The 26,493-nt window shown below is 44.5% G+C and overlaps 2 long non-coding RNA genes across 2 annotated transcripts in view; one reads left to right on the top strand and one right to left on the bottom strand.

Moving 5' to 3' along the window:
- LOC745693 (uncharacterized) overlaps positions 1–26,493 on the bottom strand; it is a 51,941-nt gene that overhangs the window by 3,961 nt on the left and 21,487 nt on the right. The window lies entirely within an intron of this gene.
- The window catches only part of LOC104002594 (uncharacterized), a 36,861-nt gene continuing 30,748 nt past the window's right edge, over positions 20,381–26,493 (top strand). The window contains exon 1 of the long non-coding RNA XR_674957.4: positions 20,381–21,070. This is a non-coding gene — a long non-coding RNA (uncharacterized LOC104002594). The remainder of the gene's footprint in view (positions 21,071–26,493) is intronic.

Raw genomic sequence — 26,493 nt, 5'->3', positions numbered from 1 at the left:
ACTTTTATAGATAGAAAAACTGGAAAACGTCAGTCCCTCCTACTTCCTCCTTCTGCCTATGTCTCTCACTCAGCCATTACATGGATGTGCTCTGGGGCCTCAGAATCTTCCAGGCAGACTGCCCTCCCCACTAAGCAGGCATGATCTGGACACACTGAAGCAGAAAGGCATGCCCCTTCAGAAAAGTCTGCCCCCAGTGCAGTGATTAAGGCAGGACAAAATGTCACCGCAGTGTTCCACCAGCACCTATGCCTCTCTGTCCCTAGGCTGTGCACCCACCCAGGCCAGCCGCATCACTTAGGTAACAGCAAATGTGAGCATCGCTGGTTGCTTTGGGAGGTAGAAAGACAGTAAAAGAATACCTCTGACATGGAAGACTGTGCTGTCTTGGAGGGATCCAGGGTATAGTCCTAGAGAAACAACTTTAGGGCACTAAAGGCAAATAACATAAAATCTAGGGCTCTGGAGCCAGAGTCCCTGAGTTCAAATCCTGTCTGCATAATTGTATGAGCTTAGAGAAACTGCATTCCTTCCCTGTCCCTAAAACCTCATAGGGTAGTTATAAGGAAAATTCTGAATATGAAAAGTATTCAGTACAGTCTTGATTTTTAAAACTCTTATTGAAAAACTCAACCATCTCACATTACTGCCTGCCAACAGCTTTCACTCCCAGAAGGAAGAAGACCCAACCTCCCTTCATAGGACTGCACAACCTCCCCCTGCCACCTCTGTGGTCTTGGTTCCCCAACTCTCACCCTTGCTCACTCAGCCTCAGTCACGCTGGACTTCTTCTGCTCAAACACACAGGCCTTCCTCCCACGGCAGCACCACCACTCTGTCTGCATCTCCATCCTGAGTGCTCTCATCGCCTCCCCAAGCCCCTCACCACTACCGCTCTTCTCTCGGCTTATTCCCTAACTCTATTCAATGCCGTCTTTTCCGTGACCACTTTTTCTAGAATAAGAATGTACCTTGCTTGCTGGTTTGGACGTGGAGAAAGGGAAACCCTTGTCCACTGTTGGTGGGAATGTAAATCAATATAGCCACTACAGGAAACAGTGTGGAGATTTCTAAAAAAAAAAAAAAGCTAAAAACAGAACTACCATACAATCCTACAGTCCTACCACTGTGTATCTATCCAAAGGAAAAAGAATTCAGCATATTAAAGGGATACCTGCACTCATTTATTTACTTTTTACTTTTTATTGATTTAATTATACTTTAAGTTCTAGGGTACATGTGCACAACGTGCAGGTTTGATACATAGGTATACATGGGCCATGTTGGTTTGCTGCACCCATCAACTCATAATTTACATTAGGTATTTCTTCTAATGCCATCCCTCCCCCAACACCCACCCCCCAGCAGGCACCAGTGTGTGATGTTCCCCGTCCTGTGTCTAAGTGATCTCATTGTTCAGTTCCCACCTATGAGTAAGAACATGCAGTGTTCGGTTTTCTGCCCTTGCAATAGTTTGCTCAGAATGATGGTTTCCAGCTTCATCCATGTCCCTACAAAGAACATGAACTCATCTGTTTTTATGGCTGCATAGTATTCCATGGTGTATATGTGCCACATTTTCTTAATCCAGTCTATCATTATTGGACATTTGGGTTGTTTCCAAGTCTTTGCTATTGTGAATAGTGCCGCAATAAACATACATATGTGTGTGTCTTTATAGTAACATGATTTGTAATTCTTTGGGTATATACCCAGTAATGGGATGGCTGGGTCAAATGGTATTTCTAGTTCTAGATCCCTGAGGAATCGCCACACCAACTTCCACAATGGTTGAACTAGTTTACAGTCCCACCAACAGTGTAAAAGTGTTCCTATTTCTCCACATCCTCTCCAGCATCTGTTGTTTCCTGACTTTTTAATGATTGCCATTCTAACTGCCACAATGAGATGGCATCTCATTGTGGTTTTGATTTGCATTTCTCTGATGACCAGTGATGATGAGCATTTTTTCATGTGTATGTTGGCTGCATAGATGTCTTCTTTTGAGAAGTGTCTGTTCATATCCTTTGTCCACTTTTTGATGGGGTTGTTTGTTTTTTTTCTTGTAAATTTGTCTGAGTTCTTTGTAGATTCTGGATATTAGCCCTTTGTCAGATGGGTAGATTGCAAAAATTTTCTCCCATTCTGTAGGTTGCCTGTTCATGCTGACAGTAGTTTCTTTTGCTGTGCAGAAGCTCTTTAGTTTGATTAGATTCCATTTATCTATTTTGGCTTTTGTTGCCATTGCTCTTGGTGTTTTAGTCATGAAGTCCTTGCCCATGCCTATGTCCTGAATGGTATTGCCTAGGTTTTCTTCTGGGTTTTTATGGTTTTAGGTCTAACATGTAAGTCTTTAATCCATCTTGAATTAATTTTTGTATAAGGTGTAAGGAAGGGATCCAGTTTCAGCTTTCTTCCCATGGCGAGCCAGTTTTCCCAGCACCATTTATTAAATAGGAAATCCTAACCCCATTTCTTTTTTTTTGTCAGGTTTGTCAAAGATCAGATTGTTTTAGATGTATGGTGTTATTTCTGAGGCCTCTGTTCTGTTCTATTGGACTTTATATCTGTTTTGGTACCAGTACCATGCTGTTTTGGTTACTGTAGCCTTTTAGTATAGTTTGAAGTCAGGTAATGCGATGGTTTGTTCTTTTTGCTTAGGATTGTCTTGGCTATGCAGGCTCTTTTTTGGTTCCATATGAACTTTAAAGTAGCTTTTTCCAATTCTTTGAAAAAAGTCGCTAGTAGCTTGAATAGGATGGCATTGAAACTCTAAATTACTTTGGGCAGTATGGCCATTTTCATGATATTGATTCTTACCTATCCATGAACATGGAATGTTCTTCCATTTGTTTGTGTCCTCTTTTATTTCATTGAGCAGTGGTTTGTAGTTCTCCTTGAAGAGGTCCTTCACATCCCTTGTAAGTTGGATTCCTAGGTACTTTATTCTCTTTGTAGCAATTGTGAATGGAAGTTCACTCATGATTTGGCTCTGTGTTTGTCTGTTAATGGTGTATAGGAATGCTTGTGATTTTTGCACATTGATTTTGTATCCTGAGACTTTGCTGAAGTTGCTTATCAGCTTAGGGAGATATTGGGCTGAGACAATAGGGTTTTCTAAATATACAATCATGTTATCTGCAAACAGTGACAATTTGACTTCCTCTTTTCCTAACTGAATACCCTTTATTTCTTTCTCTTACCTGATTGCCCTGGCCAGAACTTCCAACACTATGTTGAAAAGGAGTGGTGACAGAGAGCATCCTTGTCTTGTGCTGGTTTTCAAAGGGAATGCTTTCAGTTTTTGCCCACTCAGTATTATGTTGGCTGTGGGTTTGTCATAAATAGCTCTTATTATTTTGAGATATGTTCCATCAATACCTATTTTATTGACAGTTTTTACCATGAAGGGCTGTTGAATTTTGTCAAAGGCCTTTACTGCATCTGTTGAGATAATCATGTGGTTTTTGTCTTTGGTTCTGTTTATGTGATGGATTCCGTTTATTGATTTGCGTATGTTGAACCAGCCTTCCATCCCAGGGATGAAGCCAACTTGATCGTGGTGGACAAGCTTTTTGATATGCTGCAGGATTCAGTTTGCCAGTATTTTATTGAGGATTTTTGCATAGATATTCATCAGGGATATTGGTCTAAAATTGTCCTTTTGTTGTGTCTCTGCCAGGCTTTGGTATCAGGATGATGCTGGCCTCATAAAATGAGTTAGGGAGGATTTCTCTTTTTCTATTGATTGAAATAGTTTCAGAAGGAATGGTACCAGCTCCTCTTTGTACCCCTGGTAGAATTCAGCTGTGAATCCATCTGGTCCTGGACTTTTTTTGGTTGGTAGGCTATTAATTATTGCCTCAATTTCAGAGCCTGTTATTGGTCTATTCAGAGATTCAACTTCTTCCTGGTTTAGTCTTGGGAGGGTGTATATATCCACAAATTTATCCATTTCTTCTAGATTTTCTAGTTTATTTGCGTAGAGGTGTTTATAGTATTCTCTGATGGTAGTTTGTATTTCTGTGGGATTGGTGATTATATCCCCTTTATCATTTTTTTTTTTTGAGATGGAGTCTCACTCTGTTGCCCAGGCTGGAGTGCAGTGGCATGATCTCGGCTCACTGCAAGCTGCGCCTCCTGGGTTCACACCATTCTCCTGCCTCAGCCTCCCGAGTAGGTGGGACTACAGCTAATATTTTGTATTTTTAGTAGAGACGGGGTTTCACCATGTTAGCCAGGATGGTCTCGATCTCCTGACCTCATGATCCGCCCACTTCAGCCTCCCAAAGTGCTGGGATTACAGATGTGAGCCACCGTGCCTGGCCCTACCATTTTTTATTGCATCTATTTGATTCTTTTCTCTTTTTCCTTTATTAGTATTGTTAGTGGTCTATCAGTTTTGTTGATCTTTTCAAAAAACCAGCTCCTGGATTCATGGATTTTTTTGATGGGTTTTTTATGTCTCTGTCTCTTTCTGTTCTGCTCTGATCTTAGTTATTTTTTGCCTTCTGCTAGCTTTTGAATGTGTTTGCTCTTGCTTCTCTAGTTCTTTTAATTGTGATGTTAAGGTGTTGATTTTAGATCTTTCCTGCTTTCTCTTGTGGACATTTAGTGCTACAAATTTCTCTCTACACACTGCTTTAAATGTGTCCCAGAGATTCTGGTATATTGTGTCTTTGTTCTCATTGGTTTCAAAGAACATCTTTATTTCTGCCTTCATTTCGTTATGTACCCAGTAGTTATTCAGAAGCAGGTTGTTCAGTTTCCATGTAGTTGTGTGGTTTTGAGTGAGTTTCTTAATACAGAGTTCTAATTTGATTGCACTGTGGACTGAGAGTTTGTTGTGATTTCTGTTCTTTTACATTTGCTGAGGAGTGTTTTACTTCCAATTATGTGGTCAATTTTAGAATAAGTGCGATGTGGTGCTGAGAAACGTGTATATTCTGTTGATCCGGGGTGTATAGTTCTGTAGATGTCTATTAGGTCTGCTTGTTGCAGAGGTGAGTTCAGGTCCTGGATATCCTTGCTAACCTTCTGTCTCATTGATCTGTCTAATACTGATGTGGGGTGTTAAAGTCTCCCATTATTATTGTGTGGGTGTCTAAGTCTCTTTGTAGGTCTCTAAGGACTTGCTTTATGAATCTGGGTGCTCCTGTATTGGGTGCATATATATTTAGGATAGTTACCTCTTCTTGTAGAATTGATCCCTTTACCATTATGTAATGGCCTTCTTTGTCTCTTTTGATCTTTGTTGGTTTAAAGTCTATTTTTTCAGAGACTAGGATTGCAACCCCTGCTTTTCTCTGCTTTCCATTTCCTTGGTAGATCTTCCTCCATCCCTTTATTTTGAGCCTATGTGTGTCTCTGCATGTGAGATGGGTCTCTTGAATACAGCACACTGATGGGTCTTGACTCTTTATCCTGTTTGCCAGTGTGTCTTTTAATTGGAGCATTTAGCCCATTTACACTTAAGGTTAATACTGTTTTGTGTGAATTTGATTCTGTCATTATGATGTTTGCTGGTTATTTTGCCTGTTAATTGATGCAGTTTCTTCCTAGCATTGATGGTCTTTACAATTTGGCATGTTTTTGCAGTGGCTGGTACCAGTTGTTTCTTTCCATGTTTAGTGCTTCCTTCAGGAGCTCTTTTAGGGCAGGCCTGGTGGTGACAAAATCTCTCAGCATTTACTTGTCTGTAAAGGATTTTATTTCTCCTTCACTTATGAAGCTTAGTTTGGCTGGATATGAAATTCTGGGTTGAAAATTCTTTCCTTTAAGAATGTTGAATATTGGCCCCCACTCTCTTCTGGCTTGTAGGATTTCTGCTGACAGATCCGCTGTTAGTCAGATGGGCTTTCCTTTGTGGGTAACCCAACCTTTCTCTCTGGCTGCCCTTAACAATTTTTCCTTCATTTCAACCTTAGTGAATCAGACAATTAGATGTCTTGGGGTTGCTCTTCTCGAGGAGTATCTTTGTAGTGTTCTCTGTATTTCCTGAATTTGAATGTTGACTTGCCTTGCTAGGTTGGGGAAGCTCTCTTGGATAATATCCTGCAGAGGGTTTTCCAACTTGGTTCCATTCTCCCCATCACTTTCAGGTACACCAATCAAATGTAGATTTGGTCTTTTCACATAGTCCCATATTTCTTGGAGGCTTTGTTCTTTTCTTTTTACTCTTTTTTCTCCAACCTTGTCTTCTCACTTTATTTTATTAATTTGATCTTCAATCGCTGATACCCTTTGTTCCACTTGATTGAATCGGCTATTGAAACTTGTGCATGCATCACGTAGTTCTCATGCCACGGTTTTCAGCTGCATCAGATCATTTAAGGTCTTCTCTACACTGTTTATTCTAGTTAGCCATTTGTCTGACCTTTTTTCAAGGTTTTTAGCTTCCTTGCAGTGGGTTTGAACATGCTCCTTTAGCTTGGGGAATTTTGTTATTACCAACCTTCTGAAGCCTACTTCTGTCAACTTGTCAAAGTCATTCTCTTTCCAGCTTTGTTCCGTTGCTGGTAAGGAGCTGCATTCCTTTGGAGGATAAGAGGCGTTCTTATTTTTAGAATTTTCAGCTTTTCTGCTCTGGTTTCTCCTCATGTTTGTGTTTTTATCTACCTTTGGTCTTTGATGTTGGTGACCTACCAATGGTGTTTTGGTGTAGATGACCTTTTTGTTGATGTTGATGCTATTCCTTTCTCTTTGTTAGTTTTCCTTCTAACAGTCAGGTCCGTCAGCTGCAGGTCTGTTGGAGTTTGCTGGAGTTCCACTCCAGGCCCTGTTTGCCTGGGTATCACCAGCAGAGGCTGCAGAACAGCAAATATCCCAGAACAGCAAATATTGCTGCCTGATCCTTCCTCTGGAAGCTTCGTCCCAGTGGGGTGGCCACCTATATGAGGTGTCTGTTGGCCCCTACTGGGAGGTGTCTCCCAGTTAGGCTACACAGGAGTCAGGGACCCACTTGAGGAGGCAGTCTGTCTGTTCTCAGTGTGCAAACACTGTGCTGGGAGAACCACTGCTCTCTTCAGAGCTGTCAGACAGAGACGTTTAAGTCTGCAGAAGTTGTCTGCTGCCTTTTGTTCAGCTATGCCCCGCCCACAGAGGTGGAGTCTAGAGGCAGTAGGCCTTGTGGAGCTGCAGTGGGCTGCACCCAGTTCGAGCTTCCCAGACACTTTATTTACCTACTCAAGCCTCAGCAATGGCAGACGCCCCTCCCCCAGCCAGGCTGCTGCCTCACAGATCAATCTCAGACTGCTGCACTAGCAGTGAGCAGGACTCCATGGGCTTGGGACCAGCAGAGTCAGGCACAGGAGAGAATCATCTTGTCTGCTGGTTGCTAAGACCTTGGGAAAAGTGCAGTATTTGGGCAGGAGTGCCCCATTTTTCCAGGCAGTCTGTCATGGCTTCCCTTGGCTAGGAAAGGGAATTCCCTGACCTGTTGTGCTTCCCCAGTGAGGCGACGCCCCACCCTGCTTCCGCTAGCCCTCCATGGGCTGCACCCACTGTCCAACCAGTCCCAGTGAGATGAACCAGGTACCTCAGTTGGAAATGCAGAAATCACCCGTCTTCTGCATTGATCATGCTGGGAGCTGCAGACTGGAGCTGTTCTTATTCAGCCATCTTCCATTTTAGTGTCTGCACTCAAGTATTTATTACAGCACTACTCACAATAGTAAAGCTGTGGAATCAATTTAAATATCCATCAGCAGAGAAATGAATAAAGAAAACCTGGTATACCTACACAATTAAATACAATTCATCCATAAAATAGAAGAAAATCATGTCATTTGCAGCAACATGAATAGAACTGGGGGTCATTATATTAAGTAACATAAGCCAGACACAGAATGACAAATTTTCATGTTCTTTTTTTTTTTTTTTTCTTTTTTATTGATCATTCTTGGGTGTTTCTCGCAGAGGGGGATTTGGCAGGGTCACAGGACAATAGTGGAGGGAAGGTCAGCAGATAAACAAGTGAACAAAGTTCTCTGGTTTTCCTAGGCAGAGGACCCTGCGGCCTTCCGCAGTGTTTGTGTCCCTGGGTACTTGAGATTAAGGAGTGGTGATGACTCTTAACGAACATGCTGCCTTCAAGCATCTGTTTAACAAAGCACATCTTGCACCGCCCTTAATCCATTCAACCCTGAGTGGATACAGCACATGTTTCAGAGAGCACAGGGTTGGGGGTAAGGTCACAGATCAACAGGATCCCAAGGCAGAAGAATTTTTCTTAGTACAGAACAAAATGAAAAGTCTCCCATGTCTACCTCTTTCTACACAGACACAGCAACCATCCGATTTCTCAATCTTTTCCCCACCTTTCCCCCCTTTCTATTCCACAAAACCGCCATTGTCTTCATGGCCCGTTCTCAATGAGCTGTTGAGTACACCTCCCAGATGGGGGGGTGGCTGGGCAGAGGAGCTCCTCACTTCCCAGTAGGGGCGGCCGGGCAGAAGCGCCCCTCACCTCCTGGACGGGGTGGCTGGCCCGGCGGGGGGCTGACCCCCCCCACCTCCCTCCCAGACAGAGCGGCTGGCCGGGCAGAGGGGCTCCTCACTTCCCAGTAGGGGCGGCCGGGCAGAGGCGCCCCCCCCCCACCTCCTGGACAGGGCGGCTGGCCGGGCAGGGGGCTGATCCCCCCACCTCCCTCCCGGACGGGGCGGCTGGCCGGGCAGAGGGGCTCCTCACTTCCCAGTAGGGGCAGCCGGGCAGAGGCGCCCCTCACTTCCCCGACGGGGCGGCTGGCCCGGCGGGGGGCTGACCCCCCCACCTCCCTCCCGGAGGGGGCGGCTGGCCGGGCAGAGGGGCTCCTCACTTCCCGGTAGGGGCGGCCGGGCAGAGGCGCCCCTCACCTCCTGGACAGGGCGGCTGGCCGGGCGGGGGGCTGACCCCCCCACCTCCCTCCCGGATGGGGCGGCTGGCCGGGCGGGGGGCTGACCCCCCCACCTCCCTCCCGGACGGGGCGGCTGGCCGGGCGGGGGGCTGACCCCCCCACCTCCCTCCCGGACGGGGCGGCTGGCCGGGCGGGGGGCTGACCCCCCACCTCCCTCCCGGACGGGGCGGCTGGCCGGGCGGGGGGCTGACCCCCCCACCTCCCTCCCGGATGGGGCGGCTGGCCGGGCAGAGGGGCTCCTCACTTCCCAGAAGGGGCGGCCGGGCAGAGGCGCCCCTCACCTCCCGGATGGGGCGGCTGGCCAGGCGGGGGGCTAACCCCCCCACCTCCCTCCCGGACGGGGCGGCTGGCCAGGCCGGGGGCTGACCCCCCCACCTCCCTCCCAGACAGAGCGGCTGGCCGGGCAGAGGGGCTCCTCACTTCCCAGTAGGGGCGGCCGGGCAGAGGCGCCCCCCCCCCCACCTCCTGGACAGGGCGGCTGGCCGGGCAGGGGGCTGATCCCCCCACCTCCCTCCCGGACGGGGCGGCTGGCCGGGCGGGGGGCTGACCCCCCCACCTCCCTCCCGGATGGGGCGGCTGGCCGGGAGGGGGGCTGACCCCCCCACCTCCCTCCTGGACGGGGCGGCTGGCCGGGCAGAGGGGCTCCTCACTTCCCAGTAGGGGCGGCCGGGCAGAGGCACCCCTCGCCTCCCGGACGGGGCGGCTGGCCAGGCGGGGGGCTGACCCCCCCACCTCCCTCCCGGACGAGGCGGCTGGCCGGGCAGAGGGGCTCCTCACTTCCCGGTAGGGGCAGCCGGGCAGAGGTGCCCCTCACCTCCCGGACGGGGCGGCTGGCCGGGCGGGGGGCTGACCCCCCCACCTCCCTCCCAGACGAGGAGGGAGGACGCTCCTCACTTCTCAGACGGGGTGGCTGCCGGGCGGAGGGGCTCCTCACTTCTCAGACGGGGCGGTTGCCAGGCAGAGGGTCTCCTTACTTCTCAGACAGGGCGGCCGGGCAGAGACACTCCTCACATCCCGGACGGGGTGGCAGGGCAGAGGTGCTCCCCACATCTCAGACGATGGGCGGCCGGGCAGAGACGCTCCTCACTTCCCAGATGTGATGGCGGCCGGGAAGAGGCGCTCCTCACTTCCTAGATGGGATGGCGGCCGGGCAGAGACGCTCCTCACTTTCCAGACTGGGCAGCCAGGCAGAGGGGCTCCTCACATCCCAGACGATGGGCAGTCAGGCGGAGACGCTCCTCACTTCCCAGACGGGGTGGCTGCCAGGCAGAGGCTGCAATCTCGGCACTTAGGGAGGCCAAGGCAGGCGGCTGGGAGGTGGTTGTAGCGAGCCGAGATCACGCCACTGCACTCCAGCCTGGGTGCCATTGAGCACTGAGTTAACGAGACTCCGTCTGCAATCCCGGCACCTCGGGAGGCCGAGGCTGGCGGATCACTCGCGGTTAGGAGCTGGAGACCAGCCCAGCCGACACATCGAAACCCCGTCTCCACCAAAAAAATACGAAAACCAGTCAGGCGTGGCGGCGCACGCCTGCAATCGCAGGCACTCGGCAGGCTGAGGCAGGAGAATCGGGCAGGGAGGTTGCAGTGAGCTGAGATGGCAGCAGTACCGTCCAGCTTCGGCTCGGCATCAGAGGGAGACCGTGGAAAGAGGGGAGAGGGGAGAGGGGGGAGGGGAGAGGGGAGAGGGGAGAGGGGAGAGGGAGCTCTATCTACCACACAGTCCTTCTCTGAATCGGCACCAAACCTTTTACCACTATATGCAGAGCCTGTTTTTCTCCGAATCCAGTTTAGCTTTCCCAGTACAGTGACCAACTCATCTCAGTTTGCTTAGGACTTCCCTGGTTTTCACATGGAAAGTCCTGTGTCCTGGGCAGCCCCTCAGTCCCAGGAAACCAGGATGGTTGCTCACCCTATTTCCCAGCCTCTGCACCTACCAATCCCCACCGGGAAAGCCCAGATTATTCACACCTCCACGTAGCCATCTCTCCTGACCTCCCGACAAATTTTCATGTTCTAACTCACATGTGGGAGCTAAAAATGTTGATATCGTGGAGGTGAAAAGTAGAATAATAGATACCAGAGGCTGGGAAAAATGTCGGGGGCAGAGGATATGAAGAGAGACTGGCCAATGGTTACAAACATACAGTTAGGCAGAAGTGCTAACTGGGCAACACAGTGAGACTTTGTCAAAAAACAAAACAAAACAAAAAACCATACTCCCTTCCCTCTCTTCAGAACACAAGTTGGCTTCTAGCCATATCTGTGTCTTCCAAATTGCAGTTCTTAAGACTCCAATAAACACCTTCTTATATTGGATTGCAGTCTGGTCTTTTACCTCTTTTGAGTTGACAATTACTATGTGGCAGGTGGCTCAGGTGCCCCTCTTCCTATTGCCCAGCCCCAGTTATTTGCCTCTTGCTGGCTGGATCTCACCTCAAGCACTCATAGACTTTTCTTTCTGCCCCAGGGTCTTCTCTAATGTCCTAGGATTCCACTACCTCTGAACCTATGTGTCACCCTTGAATGTGAGGTTAATGTTCCCACAGGAAACCTACAACCAATGGAGGTGTTGCGAAAGCCATTGCTTCTTCCCTCCGTGCTTCAGGCAGACTGCCCTTCGAGGCCTTCTGCAGGCTTCCCCAGAGCAGTGGGATCCAGGCCCTAGGGCCCACAGCAGTAGCCTCAGTGTTGCATCCTTACAGAGGTTTCTTCTCATCCCTGTCTCCCTCTCCCCAGCCTCTCACATCTGCTCCCTGGGATCAATTCCCAGATAAAGCCCTTCCTCCACCAAGTCTTGCCTTAGGCTCTGCTTATGGGGAAAAACTGGATGCTGAGTTCCAAAGTGGCCTGAGGAAGTAGGGTCACAGAGCTGTGACCCGGGTGGATAAACCAAGAGGCTTCCTGGAGGAAGTGAGCTCTCAATTGCATTTCAGAGGAGAGGTATGAGAAAAGTCCTTCTGGGCTGTGATTCCTAAAGAGCAAAAAAGCTGAGTCCACAGTGTCACAGTCTCACTGTGGGAAGATAGTGACAGTGGCCCCAGGTTTCTGGCTTCTTCATCTTCAGCTCTTCTTCAGAGAGACAGGATTTATAAGAATGCTTTTGCCTTCCTAATGAAAATCTAGCCTTTGAAGTCTTATTAACTCTAATGGGGAAAAAATACCTCAATTTCATTTTTTCCGGTGGTAAGAGCAGCGATATTAAATGATCTAATTTACCCATTTTGAATACCACTCTGGTCGCTAATGAAGATGCATCTGCGACATAATGTGTGGTTCACACACAGGGCGTTGCTACTCAGATGAACACTGTGCAGGTGGTTTCATGCAATAGGAAAACATCGCATGCAAATTTAATTTTTGTGAATCAAATGCTGCTTTCTTCTGGACTCACACGATAGTTAGAGAATCACAGTTTCTGTTGGTCAGGGCCTCGGCAGACGGTTCCCCCATACTCCCCTCCCCACTGCCAGGTGGCCGATGGCCCATAGGTAAATAGGTGGACAAGGGAGGGCTCCTTGTGCTGGAGCTATGCAGCACAAGCTCTGGGCAAGCACAAGTTTTTAGCAGTGTGTAAATAATTGCTAAATGTATTAATAATCACAAATAGGCTACCTGCTCTGCTGGTAGTATGTCATCACAACTGTCCTATGAGGTAGGCATACTATTATTTTCATTTTCATAACTGGGAAACCTAAGGCTGAGAGGCTAAGTGAATTGCCTGGGGTCACACAGCTACCACAGCCACCCACTTTGCCTTAACTCGACACTCCTTTCCAGGAGGAGGAATTAAAATCCAAACCTGAGTCCTATGATTCCAAAACCTATGTTTTTGCTACTATGTCATAGAGTTACACAAGCTTCACAAATGATATTATACACTTTTATCTGCTTATACGGATAGACAGTAGTGCCCCTTTATCTGTGATTTCGCTTTCCACAGTAACCCATGCTCAGCCACAGTCTGAAAATATTAAATGGCAAATTTCAGATATAAACAATTCATCAGTTTCAAATTGCTCAGTGTTCTGGGTAGCGTGATAAAATCTAGCACCATGCCACTCAGCCCCACCTGGGATAAGTACCATCCCTTTGTCCAGCATATCCACACCATGTAAGCTACCCACCTTATACAATGTGATTGTATGGGAAAAACATAAGATATGTAGGGTTCAGTACTATCCCGTGCCCCAGATGATAATGATTGAAATTGACAGATTATTCCATTAAGTGTAATCTTCAAATTGAGGTTTTCAGGAATAGCATGCAAGAAGACAGTATGTTAAAGATTTATTGTGCTTATGAACTATTTTTGTACAATTATTATTATTATTATTTGAGATAGAGTCTCACTCTGTCACCCAGGCTGGAATGCAGTGGCGCAATCTCAGCTCACTGCAACCTCCACCTCCAAGGTTCAAGCTATTCTCCAGCCTCAGCCTCCCGAGTAGCTAGGATTACAGGCAAGTGCCACCACGCCCCACTAATTTTCGTATTTTTTAGTAGAGACGGGGTTTCATCATGTTGGCCAGGCTGGTCTCAAACTCCTGACCCCAGGTGATCCACCCACCCCACATTGGCCTCCCAGAGGTCTGGGATTACAGGCGTCAGACACCACGCCCGGCCTGTGCAATTATTCATCAGCTACCTTGGTAGTTCTAGCTGTGGTTTCAGGCATCCACTACTGAGGGTCTTGGAACGAATCCCCCAGGGAGAAGGGGGCACTGATGTGTACAGTAGTGGCTGTGTTAGTTGATGCTCAGGGCATATTAAGATGTTAGAAAAATTTCTTCACTGAATCCTTCTATCTGACCTAGTGCCCATCACAAGTGAGCTTTATGACCTATATTCTCTATGCTCCTTTTCTTCCACTCATCCTGGAGACATGGTAGATTAAGATGGAAATAATGATATAGGCAGAATTTCGAGAGAAAAACTCATTCCACAAGAGCTGGGGGGTTATGCCAAAAAGTTAACCATTGGGGACACTACCTTCTCAGAGAAAATCCATTATTCCAAGAGCAAGGCCCGAGGAATGATATGGCTTCTTGAACTCAGGCCCTGTGCATTTGGCCCTGCTTTAGACAAACTTGTCCTCATGAGCCATCAGCTGCCTTGGTGCTTCCAGCTTCCATGGCAGCTTGGCATGTATTCCTCTCAAATTCATCATTTATGTAATAAATCCCAAATGAGCTCCATTTCAAATGTGAATACATGAGGTGAACAAATTAATGATGAAAATTCATCTCTGAATATATTTATTTGTAATGATACATAAAGTCTGGTGTTTAAAAGAAACAATTCTCTAAGCAAAAAGGTACCCTTCACAATGTGAATTGTCGGAAGGCTAACTCCAAAGCAGAAGCAGCACAGTATTTTCCTGCATATTAAATGCACAATCAAAGAACCATCTGCCCCAGATGATAATGATTGAAATCGACAGACAATTCCATTAAGTATAATCTTCAAATTGAGACTTTCAAGAACAGCATGCAAAAAGATGGTATGTGAAAGATTTATTATGCTTATGAACCATTTTTGTACGACTATTCAGAACAGACTGGGAGTAAATTATTTTATAAAATGTACTTGAAAATGAGTGTGTACATTTAGACCTTTAAAGCGTAATCATTTACTAAAGAGCTTCTAACAACTTGCCCTTTTATTTGGCATACAGTTTGTGTTTTAAAATGTCAGCTAAGTATTTCTTTGTTTAGGGATTTTTTTCAAGCATTTCTATAAGAAATGGAAAACAAAATGTGACTGCGAATTCAGTAAAATTACATCCGGAGGGACAGTGAACTCTCTGGGTGTGCTGTCCCCATTTTATAAATGGTGCTCGATGAAACAATGGAGGAGGTTGGTGTATTTTAAATATGGACGAGAAATAAGTAAGACAGGCACTAATGTCTTTATAGCTTATTTATGCTGCCCTAATCTCACGCTTTCAGAAACTTTTAGCCACACTCTTACACCATAATTCAAGCTAAACTTCATTATCTTTCATATCTGTTCTCCTAGTGATCTTTCTTATGCCTTTGTTTCTTCAAGCAATTTAGACACTTCGCATTACCTCCTTTACTCCCTCACTTTGATCTTGTAGGTCTTCAGGGTAATGCAGTGTATTTCTCCTTCCTCTGAGAAGCCAGCCCTGGAATATTTGGATTTTATATGCACAATTATACCCTCGAATCTGGTCCACCTGCCTGTCTTCTCTTTTTGATAGCATGTTCTTTTTCATGGGGGAAGACCAAGGCAAAGGGGAGAGAAGGGCTATGTGGTATTTCTGCTGTTATGGCCAAGAAATATTTCAGAGTCTCTTGTTCTCTGTCCCATCCCCCTCTCGTGAAATTCTCAGGGAAAGGAGGAAGAGTTCTTACAAGTCTAGCTTTTGGCAAACCTTTTGGAGGCTTACCACTGGCTACAAAATAAATTCTGCTAGAATGAAATATCAGCCTAACTAAGAGAGAATGAAGAGGTAAAGCGAATTAGGAGTTGTTGTACCATCAGAGACAGACATGAAGAAGGAGCCAGATTATTAATATTTTTTGTTTAATATTTAACAAACCAAGGCTCTACCCCTGCCAAAATTACTCCCCAAGTGTAAATCCGGCCCAGATGGAATGGGAGGTTTCTTTTCCCCACTGCAACATCTGATTTTTATTATTCTCTTTGCCACTCAAGAAATTGTCATGCACTCCAAATTTACTCTCTTCTCTATCTATTCTAGTATACCAAAACTCATCCTGTCCTTTACTTTGCCCTTGGGTTAAATACATTTCCAGTCCTTGAATGAATGAGTTCAAAGTATTTGCCACAGAGCTCACAAGTCTCCTGCTGTTTTCTCCTCCTTTGTCTAATGGTGACTTCAGATGCAGGGAAAGAACAGGGGTTTGTGACCAAATCAGAAAGCACTAATGAAAGCAATGCAGAGATCAGTTGGGGAAACCGAGGCCCAGAGAAAATGCAGCTAAGCCAAGGTCACATAGTCAGCATGCAGCAGATCTAGGGTCAGCCAATGTGAGGTGAAGATACATGAACTCTGAGGGCTGGCTACCAGGAATCCCAGCCTGGTTCTACTACTTGCTAGCTGAGTATCCTCTTAGAGCCTCAGTTTTCCCACCTACAAATTGGGGTTATTAATTGATACTTGTTGTGATAATTCTATGGGTAATATAGGAATAGTTCAACTAGTTATAGTTAGGCTCAATAACTGAGACCACGCACATTAAACTAACAAAAGACAGATTAGCAAGAGAAAAAGTATGTGGATTATATTGATATTAATATTTTTATGTTTATAGGTACCTCTCATAGAAAAGGAAGTGATAATCCAAAGATGTAGTTAGGCCTGAGAGCTTACATACCATTTTAACAAAGAGTGATAAATGTGTGGAGAAGTGACTGGACAAAGGAAAAGAGTTTGGGTTTTTAGGGGTGGTAAATTATGGAAAGGTCATTATACAGGGAAACTAAAGGAAGAAAAGGATTATTTCAGTAAGGTTTGTTTGTGCAGATTCAAGTCAGTGCCATCTCCCATGATAAGAGTCTTCTATTTTCGGTATGGGAGAAATGAGGGGGACACCTTCACAAATGGAAATTTATGCCCTGCATGTAGGCAGAACGGAGGAGGATAGAGAGCTTTGTTTGCATCTGCTGTTTTTGAATTGCCTTCAGCTCAAAATAATCTTCATGCTCAAGTGGCATATTTGGGGGTTGCATACTCTGAACCCCTTTGCAGTGTTAATGATTATACTGAGTGATTAATTACAGAGTGATTATTCACCCAATAAAAGAATCTCCTCTTTACCCAAATGTTGTTACTATGGAACTCAATTTTCCTTTCTACCACCCTAAGATTTAGTGTGCCCACTTACTATTCTGTCTCTAAAATTTTTATTCTCCCTATTCAAATTTGAGAATAAATGTTAATGAAGCAATCTGCCACTCCTTCTGCCCAAAGTGTTCTCAAAGACATTAAATAATATTCCCTGTTGCCCTTGGTGATTGGCCACATAACTAAAAATAAAAGGGAGGGGGGAAAGAAGGGTCAAAGAAGGAAGGAAAGGGAAAATGCACATAGTAGGAAAGGAAGGGCACAGGAAGGTAGAGGAAAAGGAAAATAGTGCCCTGTATGATCAAACAGAATTCCCATCTGGATAAAACTTTTCAAAAACCATTTAATCCAACCCTTCTTATTACGTTTGGAGACACTGAGGCACAGAGAGAGATGGGTCTCCACAGTGGAAGAGACAGGTTATGAACCCAGGATCCACTTTCTCAAATTTTCCTCTGCCTAGAATGCCTTTCATTCTGAACCACTGTCCCAATACCACCCTCTGCCGAGTTAATGTCTATTAATTTTGAAATCTCAGCTCAAACATACTTTCTGACAAGTCTTCCCTAACTTATCCCCTTCGTATCTGATCCAGGTTCCCCTAATGCACTCTCAGAGCAGCTGCCAAGGTGTTTCTTCCCCAGTTCCCCATTCTCCACCCACCACCCCGGGCACATAATCGGCACTCCATAAACTCATGAGTCAATTAGCGAGGTGCAGACACGAAGCATGTGCTCTATGTGGGATGCCTTTCACTATAGCAAAGAAACATCTCCATACAATTCATTCATAAAGCAAGGGACAGAAATAGCTTCCATTCATGCATCTTTCAATAGGGAGATTCACACAGGACTCATTAAAGGAAACTTTTAATTGTGGCGTTTACTCCTGCAGAGTCAATGTAGCTCTTTCTCTCTAGTCAGCTCCTTCTTTCAAGGCAAGCCCTGCTAGAGAGGACAAGAACTAATAAGCAAATTCCATGAATTGTTCTAGTGCTTTATTTTTTTTCTAACTCTTGCTCTTATCACCCCAGACATACTTTATGTGGAACAAATTGGTTAAAACATAAAGTGAAAATTCACTTTCTCTTAGGCTCTGCACTGTGTCGTTATTGGGATATAAAAAGATCCATGTGGCTTAACTAAATCCAAAAAAAAAATCCATCTCACACTGTCTTATCTTCAGCTCTAAAGTTTAAGCTCCTTGCTGAGAAATGTGAAGCAAGAGAACTGATATTAATTGAGTTCCTACTATACTCCAAGCACTCGGCAAGGAAATCTTCATCATTTATTCATTCAGGAAATACTTGGGTACCAGGCACTGTTCCAGGAACTGGGGAGACAGCAATGGAAAAATAATAACTCCTGTTATCATGGAGTTTTGTTGTTGTTGTTTGTTTGTTTTTAAGACAGGGTCACCCAGACTGGAGTGCAGTAGAGCAATCATGGATCACTGCAGCCTCAAACTCTTAGGCTCAAATGATCCTCCCATCTCAGCCTCCCGAGTAGCTGGGACTACAGGCACGATCGCATGTCTCGCCTTTTTTTTTTTTTCATAGAGATGAGGTTTCTTTATGGTGTCCAGACTGGTCTCAAAACGCCTGTCCTCAAATGATCCTCCCTCCTTGACCTCTCAAAGTGCTGGGATTACAGGTACAAGCCACCATGCCCAGCCTTCATCAGAGTTTTCAGACAGACAGGAAGCAAATAGACATATCACGTAACGTCAGACAGGAATTATGGCTATGAAGAGAAAGAAAGTAGGTTAAAGAATTCGGAGTGATGGGAGATATTTCAGGCTGGAGGGCAGGAAAGAACTCTTGCGGAGATGCCTCTGGAGGAGAGACTTGATTAATGTGAGCAAAAGGCTTGTGATTATTGGAAGCAAAACTGTTCCAGCCAGAGGAAGCAGCCAGCACAAAGGTCCTGAGGCAGGAAGATGCTTGGGAGGCTGGAGATGCAGGGAGGAGGCCAGCACACTGGGAGCACACAGAGCAAGGCAGCAAAAACCAGACAGATGGACAGAGAGGCAGACAAAGGTCAGATCGTGTAGCAGCACAAAGAATTTCAAACTCTATTCCCAATTTCATAACAACCCTTTGAAGGGTTTTGACTGAGGGCATGCGGCGATCTGACTTTCTTTATACATGGTTGTGTCTTATTTAGTCTTCAAAACTATCTTATGAGATAAGCAGCATTAACCTCACTTTACAGATGTAGGAAGTGGGAATGAGGGAGATTAAACATCTTGTCCCAGTTTATGCTGCTGGTAAATGGTAGATTTGTAATTCCAATTTAAAGTGGTGTGATTCCAAACCCCAGGCTCTTCACATCACCCCATGCCATCTGAGGACAGGAACTGTGTCTTGCATGACCCTGAAACATGATCAGAGTACCCAGCACGTGGCCACTGCCTGGTAAGTATTTTCTAAATGAACACGTAAGACTCAACTCAAACTCTGCCACATTCCTGCAATGCCTGGGCGTTTGGGTCATTGACATGGCAAATATGGAGAGTACAGGGATTTTTACAATCCAAAAGAGAATGGCAAAGAATTAAGATGTTTTGATCTGTGCTCTATTTTGGGCAATAATTACCCTTCCATGGAAAAACATAATTTTTTTTCAGTGATTCCATTTTTACCCCACTTGATACATTATCTCTTCTACATAAAGAGTTCTGTGTGCACACACATGTCAATGCTGAAACAGACAATCATCTTGCCCTTTCTAATAGTCCAAGGGTCTGTTGGAAATGACATGCACTACAATTTAGCTGAGTGTTGAGTTTGCTCCTAAAGGCTATTCACATGCATATATCACGTCAAGAAGAGTAAACGTGAATGGATCCTATGCCTGTTCTCCTTCCTACACTCAAGTAACCATGTAGCAGCTCCTTTTTTTCACCCTTTCCCAGGGGTAAACTGAAAGACAAAAGACCATTTTCAGGTGAGTACCTATTATATACCCCTCTACTGACTCACAGCTCCCCACTGAATACCCCAAGGCTACTCCCTCGCAGCCATTCATACAATAAAGATGACTAAAGAAAGGAACTTGCATGTGCCAGCCTCTCCTCCCTGCTGAATGCGCTGGTGAGCAGAGCCTCAAGCCTGCCCTGGCTCACAGGAGCCTCTCAGGTTCCTCGGGTGGAAGAGGCCAGGCACATTCTCACGCAAATATGAAATAGAAGAAAGGCACTGAAGGAAGCAAACTAGAGGTTCTAAGAGCTTTCCAGCCTGACCTCTTCTGGGGTGGAGGCACAGAGGCTTCTCTGATGACTGGTGACAGAGGATGGGTGGACATTGAGGAGATGAAGGGGGGAAAGGAGCAGCATTCTAGGCTCGGAGCTTTCTCGGGGCTCTGAAAAGCACAGAATCAAAGGGTGCAGAAGGCTAGCGTGATGGGTCACAGGGTCAGGGAGGGGGCTGCGGGTGGGAGGCAGGGACTTTTAGGTTATGATCCTAACATCTCCTTTACGCCCCCAAAACTCACAATACTGGGTGTTGACTCAGCCTCCATAGGAGATATCACAATGAGTGAGTGAAAACAGGCTCAGGAAATCCTCAGAGCTCCCAGGGTGTCTAGACACAGGGATTCTATAATCCTGTCAGGAAAGTGGGTGGGAGAGGGATTTGCAAAGAAAACCATTAACATCACTTCCCCAGGGCGAGGAACTCCATGTGAGGCTCTGGGGGAACCTGACTATGTGCAGTCGTTTACAGCCTGGGTCTCCTGGAGCCTATGAAATGAGAAGCAGTCATTAGCACAGCAAGCGGCCCTCATCCTTCCTTCTCGATAATAACACTGTCACCAGAGGATGGAAAATTACCCTGACGTCTCTGTATCTCCAAATTGCACTTCAGAGACAGACTGCGTAAGGCAAACAGACCCTGAGTGAAAACCTCCTGGCTAGACTTCCAAGCCAAGGCCTAATAAATAACCCTGAAATATACAAAGTGATGGCAGCTTTGCTCTGTGGCTCGTGGCTTCTGCCCTGGGAAGGACCATGAATTTCAGCGTCTGACAGATGGGGTCAGAAAGTGGAGTCTGCCCGGTGGGTTGAGGATCTGCAAATTAACCCCATGGTGGTGGTTTCAGAACAAGTGTGCCTGCTCAGGCAAAGACTAACCTCTAAGAAAGGTGCAGGCCCGGAGGTGAGGCCCCCTGGGCGTGAAAGAATCAACCCCAGTCCACAAAGTCCAGAGATGAGACATCCTGCCTGGAGGAGGGAGCCCTGTGCATCGCAGGATCAAAGAAGCCAAACCGGATCTTTAGTGGTGACCAAAAATGCTCATGAGGAGAAAGGCTGCATGGCATTAAGTGAACCCCATTGAAAGGTACAAAATTTTCATAGTCTGTATTTTTCTTTCTCTGTCAAAAACACCACGATTTGCCAAAGCACTTTAGCAATCATTTGTAAATTGGTCTGCCAGGGTCTCCATGAGAATGTTAAATGACAACAAGAAGAAATCAATATCTCATCGCTGACGCGGGGCTGGGCATTCAAGTGAAATACAAGATTCAAAGTACCGATAGAAGGATGCAAAGATGTTGATCTCCTGGGAAGAAAAAAGTTAAACAAAAGGTGACAAATGCCAAGCTAGAGAGACTCATCTAAATAGCTAATGCAAATAAATCCAACATAGACAGCTATAGATGTTGAAGCTTTTTTTTAAATTAGATTTCTTCAGGGATTACTGATAAGCATTACATCAAAAAAGATGATCAAGAATAAATTGGTTCTCAAGCAATGGCTGCAAAAAAAATTGTGATGTGAAAATAAACAAAATATTCCTAATGTGAATAATTTAAAAATATAAACAACTTTGGAAATAGGAAATTTACAGAGTTTACTACAAAATCTGTATCCTAGAAGAGGTATTGCATTTAGAGGTAGGAGGCTGCATATAGGAAACCAATAATTGTTAGCATTTATCAAGTATTAGTTATATGCCAGGTACATAACTAATAAGTGACTTTTTGTAAGTAGGTGGGTTTTTTGTGAACACTCAGTGAGCTCTACGGAGTATGTACATTTATAATCCTTATTTTGTAGATGAGGAAATTATGGCACAGAGAGGTTAACTATCTTATCCAAGATCACACAGCAAATCAGATCTAGGATTCCTGTCTCAGTTCCAGAGTTGTTGCTATTTGACTCTACTTTTTACAGGTGTCTATCCATTTGGCTTAGGAGAAAGGGAGTTTAAGGAGGACTAGCTACAGGTTCTCACTAGAACAAGAAAGAAATAGCTTAAGAGCTTTATCCAAATAAACTTTTTTTTCTGGGAAGAGAGAAGGTAGGCATCATTTTGGGTGTGGCCATCACCAAGGCTGAGTTTTGTTTTTGTTTTTGTTTTTGTTTTTCCCTTGATGCCTTTTCAGAGGCTTTAAGGTTCTGGCTGGAACTTCAAAGAGAATCCTGGGTTTTCTCTAAATACAGTTATATTTAGCAAAATAAATAAATAAACATGAATTGGGGAACAAGAGTCAGAACAATCACTTTCACATGTTTATCTCAAGCTGCTATAGGAAAAGAAAATTTAGCAAAGTAGTCATTTGAAATATTGTAAAATAATTACACAGCAACAAGCCAGAAAGCCAAAACATTTTCTTCTTTTTCAAGATATTCTGACTCCTTTTGCATTTCTACCTCTTGGAATAACAAACCATCCTCTCTTTTTATTTCTTTTCTGTTTTGGAAAAGCTGCAAAAACACCTCTCAAACTCATGCAAATTATCAGTGTGTCCGGAAATATTTTCCTGAAACATTGCAAAGGCTGGTAATCAGATCTTTCAAGAATAAAACCGGGCTTTTTTTTTCTTTTTGGCTTCTGGTCTTAAACCACCAACATCTTCTTTTTCCTCCCAAATAAATATATGAATAGAATTCTCTTCCCAAACAACAAATGGATCATTTTCTTATTTTATTTTAGAAGGAAGATCTGGAGTCATTGTTGATGCAATTCAAGCCAACAGCTTCTACCAGTAAATGCCAATGGTCCTATTTTCTGTGCGTTTGATAGCCACGTTGCTTATTTATGGCTCTTTTATTATCCAGACCTGCTTGGCCGTGGATGAAGGCATTAAGTCAATTAATTGTGTTTGGATGCTGCAGGACTTGTGTTTTGTGAAGCAGCAGAGGATTGCAAGCTTGATTCTGAGGAAAGAGTCTCAGAGAGGGAGAAAGAGGATTAGATGGTTTTATGGGGAAAGCAGTGAAAGAGAGCCCACCGGCCAAGAGGCCCAGGTGTGAATTGAATGATGATGCAGAGAAGGCAAGGCAGCCAAAAGGAGCTGGCTCAGCTCAGTGGGATTCTTCCTCCCAGCCAGCAGATCAGGTCTCCCTCATGAGATCACAGCACACTCCCTCCTCCTCAGAGGTTTCTTTCTTTCTCTTTCTCTTCCCTTCTGTTTCCTTTACCATTCAGAAAGTCTTCTCCTTCACTCCTTCCCCTTTCTCTCACCTTCCCACCTCCTCTGTCTCTGTCTCCTTCTCTCCCATCTTCCTTTTATCTTGGATGCTTTACAGGACTCACTCCCTTTGGCTGGCAGGGAATTGATATGCAAGCTTTTGTTTTTTCAAGCTGTTTTTCTTTCCAAGAGACACAATACCTACCTTGTGTCATGTTCTCTTGTGTGTGACTAATGGTAACAGAACAGTTATAAGCTGTACATTTGTATTCTTAGAAAGCTTAAATTAGTAAGATTTTTAATATAACAATTGTATTAGCACAAATTGTTTGCTTCTAAAACATCACATGTGAAAGCAAATTAAATGGCTTAAATTATATATGTCCATTGACTACTAAACCATTAGAAAGTAGAGACTAGTAATTCTTAGTTCCAAAGGCTGCACGAATTCTGTTGCCCGAAAGTTTCTAAGATGACTGTCTTTGGCTTCTAAGAACAAAGGGCATCTGGGTGGGAGGAAATGGCAGATACCAAGACCAGTCATCTGCATCTGATTCCATTTCTAACATTCACTTTCTGTGCTGATTCTCTCTTGACATTTTGGATATAGCAATTAATATCAGTCATAAAATAAAAGGATTTAAAAACTATAGGTTTTCCCACAATTGAACTTTTACTGGGTGAATGAAGGAAGGAATGGATGGTAGAGGGATAGATGAATGGGTGATAGATGGCTGGCTGGATGGTGAACAGAGGGATGAATGGTGGGTGAATGAAGAAATGGATAAGATGAATGGTGGATAGATGGATGAATGGATGGTGGATGTGAATAGTCTCTTGGAGTCAAACCAAATCATCTGAGGAACATCAGCAACAAGTTTGCTCATTTCCAATTAAATGGCTGCCTGTTCTATGCAAGAGATCAAGGAAGTAGATGGATTTTTGTTTCTGTTTTTTGTTTTTTTTAATTTTTTTATTTCCATAGGTTATTGGGGAACAGGTGGTGTTTGGTTACATGAGTAAGTTGTTTAGTGGGGATTTGTGAGATTTTGGTGCACCTATCCCCCGAGCAGTATATACTGCACCTTATTTGTAGTCTTTTATCCCTCATCCCCTTCCCACCCTTTCTCCCTGAGTCCCCAAAGTCCATTGTGTCAATCTTATGCCTTTGCATCCTCATGGCTTATCTCCCACTTATTAGTGAGAACATATGATGTTTGGTTTTCCATTCCTGAGTTACTTCACTTAGAATAATAGTCTCCAGTCTCATTCAGGTCACTGTGAATGCCATTAATTCATTCCTTTTTATGGCTGAGTAGTATTCCATCATTCATTCATATATATATATATCACAGTTTCTTTCTCATTGATTGATGGGCATTTGGGTTGGTTCCACGTTTTTGCAATTGCAAATTTTGCTGCTATAGACATGCATGTGCAAGTATCTTTTTCATATAATGGATTATTTTAAACGAGGTAGATGTTTTGAGGCAAAGAAGGAGAAGATGTTGTCCATGCCCTCAAAAAAGTTGCAATCTAATTTGGAAATAAGACAAAATAGAAATAACAATACACATTTGATTAAAAATTATATGGCACAGATTGTTCAAAGGAAACTCAGTTGGAAAAATATGGGGGTGGGGAATTCCAAGTAAGAAATGGAGTATTCAGGGAAGGCCTCATGGAAGAGTCCTCAACCAAGCAAGAGTTTAAAGGACAGATTACTTTTGAACAAGTGGGAAAGAGGGGCCATTCCTAGGGAGAAACAAATAAAATTTGGTGGCATCAAGTCATTTCTCTTTTACAGATAGTCTCCCATTGTTTGTTCAAGGGTTTTGAGGAAGAAACATCAAAATTTTGTCTTTTCTTCAATTGTATGCTCTGCTGCTAACACAGTATCTTGCACAAATGAGGAGCTGAATTAATTCATAGTGAATGAGTGAGTTGAATGAATAAATGGAGAGCTATAGCCAAAGTCTCTACCCAGACTATAGTCCCTCCTTGGGATTCTCGGCATGAAATGAAGCTCAACCACACTCTAGCATGGGTTGTATTGGATTAGATTTTTCCTGCACAAAGAGCCCTGATAGCAACTTAAAATATGGATTGGGAGTAAGTTGACAAAATACAACTTGTACTTTGGCAATAATGGAGATAAACTAGTTTCTTCACATTTTTCTAAGAGGAACACTTTCATAGTTGAAATGAAAAAGAAAAGGGCCAAAGGGGAAAACCAGAGCCAAGCTTTGACACAATCTTAATTAAATACCTTTACTCCCAGCTTTTAGAAAAATCAAATCTAATAATATTTTGCCCATCGATTGTTCTTCAAGAGGATAATAACAAATCACTCCACTGGCTTTAGCCTTGCAATCAGCAGTGTGCAGTAATTTAATTAGCTGATGTGCCGTATCAGTAGTTTAGAGACTGCAGTTGTCTACTCTCTGAACTACATGGGAAGCTCGATTGGGAAGTGTTATGTCCTCTAAAGGTGAATGTCCTGGCCAACGGGTGGCTCGGGGAGTTTGCTAATGAGTTTTCTTTTTTTTTTGAGACAGGTCTTGCTATGTTTCCCAGGGTGGAGTGCAATGACGCAATCATGGCTCACTTGCAACCTCTACTTCCTGGGCTCAAGAAATTCTCCTACCTCTATCTCCTGAGTAGTTGGGACTACACAGGCACATGTCACCATCCCTGGCTATTTTTAAAAAATTTTTTATAGAGATGGGGGGGGTCTCACTATGTTGCCCAGGCTGGTCTCGAACTCCTAGACTCAAGCAATCCTCCCATCTCGGCCTCCCAAAGTGTTGGGATTATAAGCATGAGCCACCATGCCCATTCTATCTATTTTAACAACCCCATCTCCTATTCTGACTCTCTTTATTCCCTCTTCCCTTGCTATGTTTATGCTTTATTTTTTTCCATTAGCATATATTATTATACAACATAGCTATATAGTAGTTGTCAGTCATCTCCCATGAGAGTAAATGGGGTGAGAACCTTGTCACTTGCTAGTCATACTCACTATGACTACTTTATCTTTGCCTGAGGCTAGAACAGTGCCAGGCACACAGAAGGCACTCAATATTTCTTTAAGAATGAGAAAATAAATTTATTGGGTTTTTGCTTTGCATATTTAGCCCTCAAAGAGCTAAGCTGCAAGCAAGAACTCCAACAAGACTTATTGTTTATTGAATACCCATTATGTGTGAGGCACTATGTTAATCACCTTACATTTATTAACTCATCTAATCCTCATGACACTGTGAAGTAGATACTATTATTACCCCTTTTATAGGTGAGCAGACTAATGAAGTCAGCCTGCTGGGCCTTGGGTTGTCAGAGA

Source organism: Pan troglodytes, chromosome 18 (genome assembly GCF_028858775.2).
Source record: "Pan troglodytes isolate AG18354 chromosome 18, NHGRI_mPanTro3-v2.0_pri, whole genome shotgun sequence".
In the NCBI taxonomy this organism is placed as follows: domain Eukaryota; kingdom Metazoa; phylum Chordata; class Mammalia; order Primates; family Hominidae; genus Pan; species Pan troglodytes.
The sequence above is the reverse complement of the archived record's forward strand: the minus strand, read 5'-3'. Positions and strand labels throughout refer to the sequence as shown.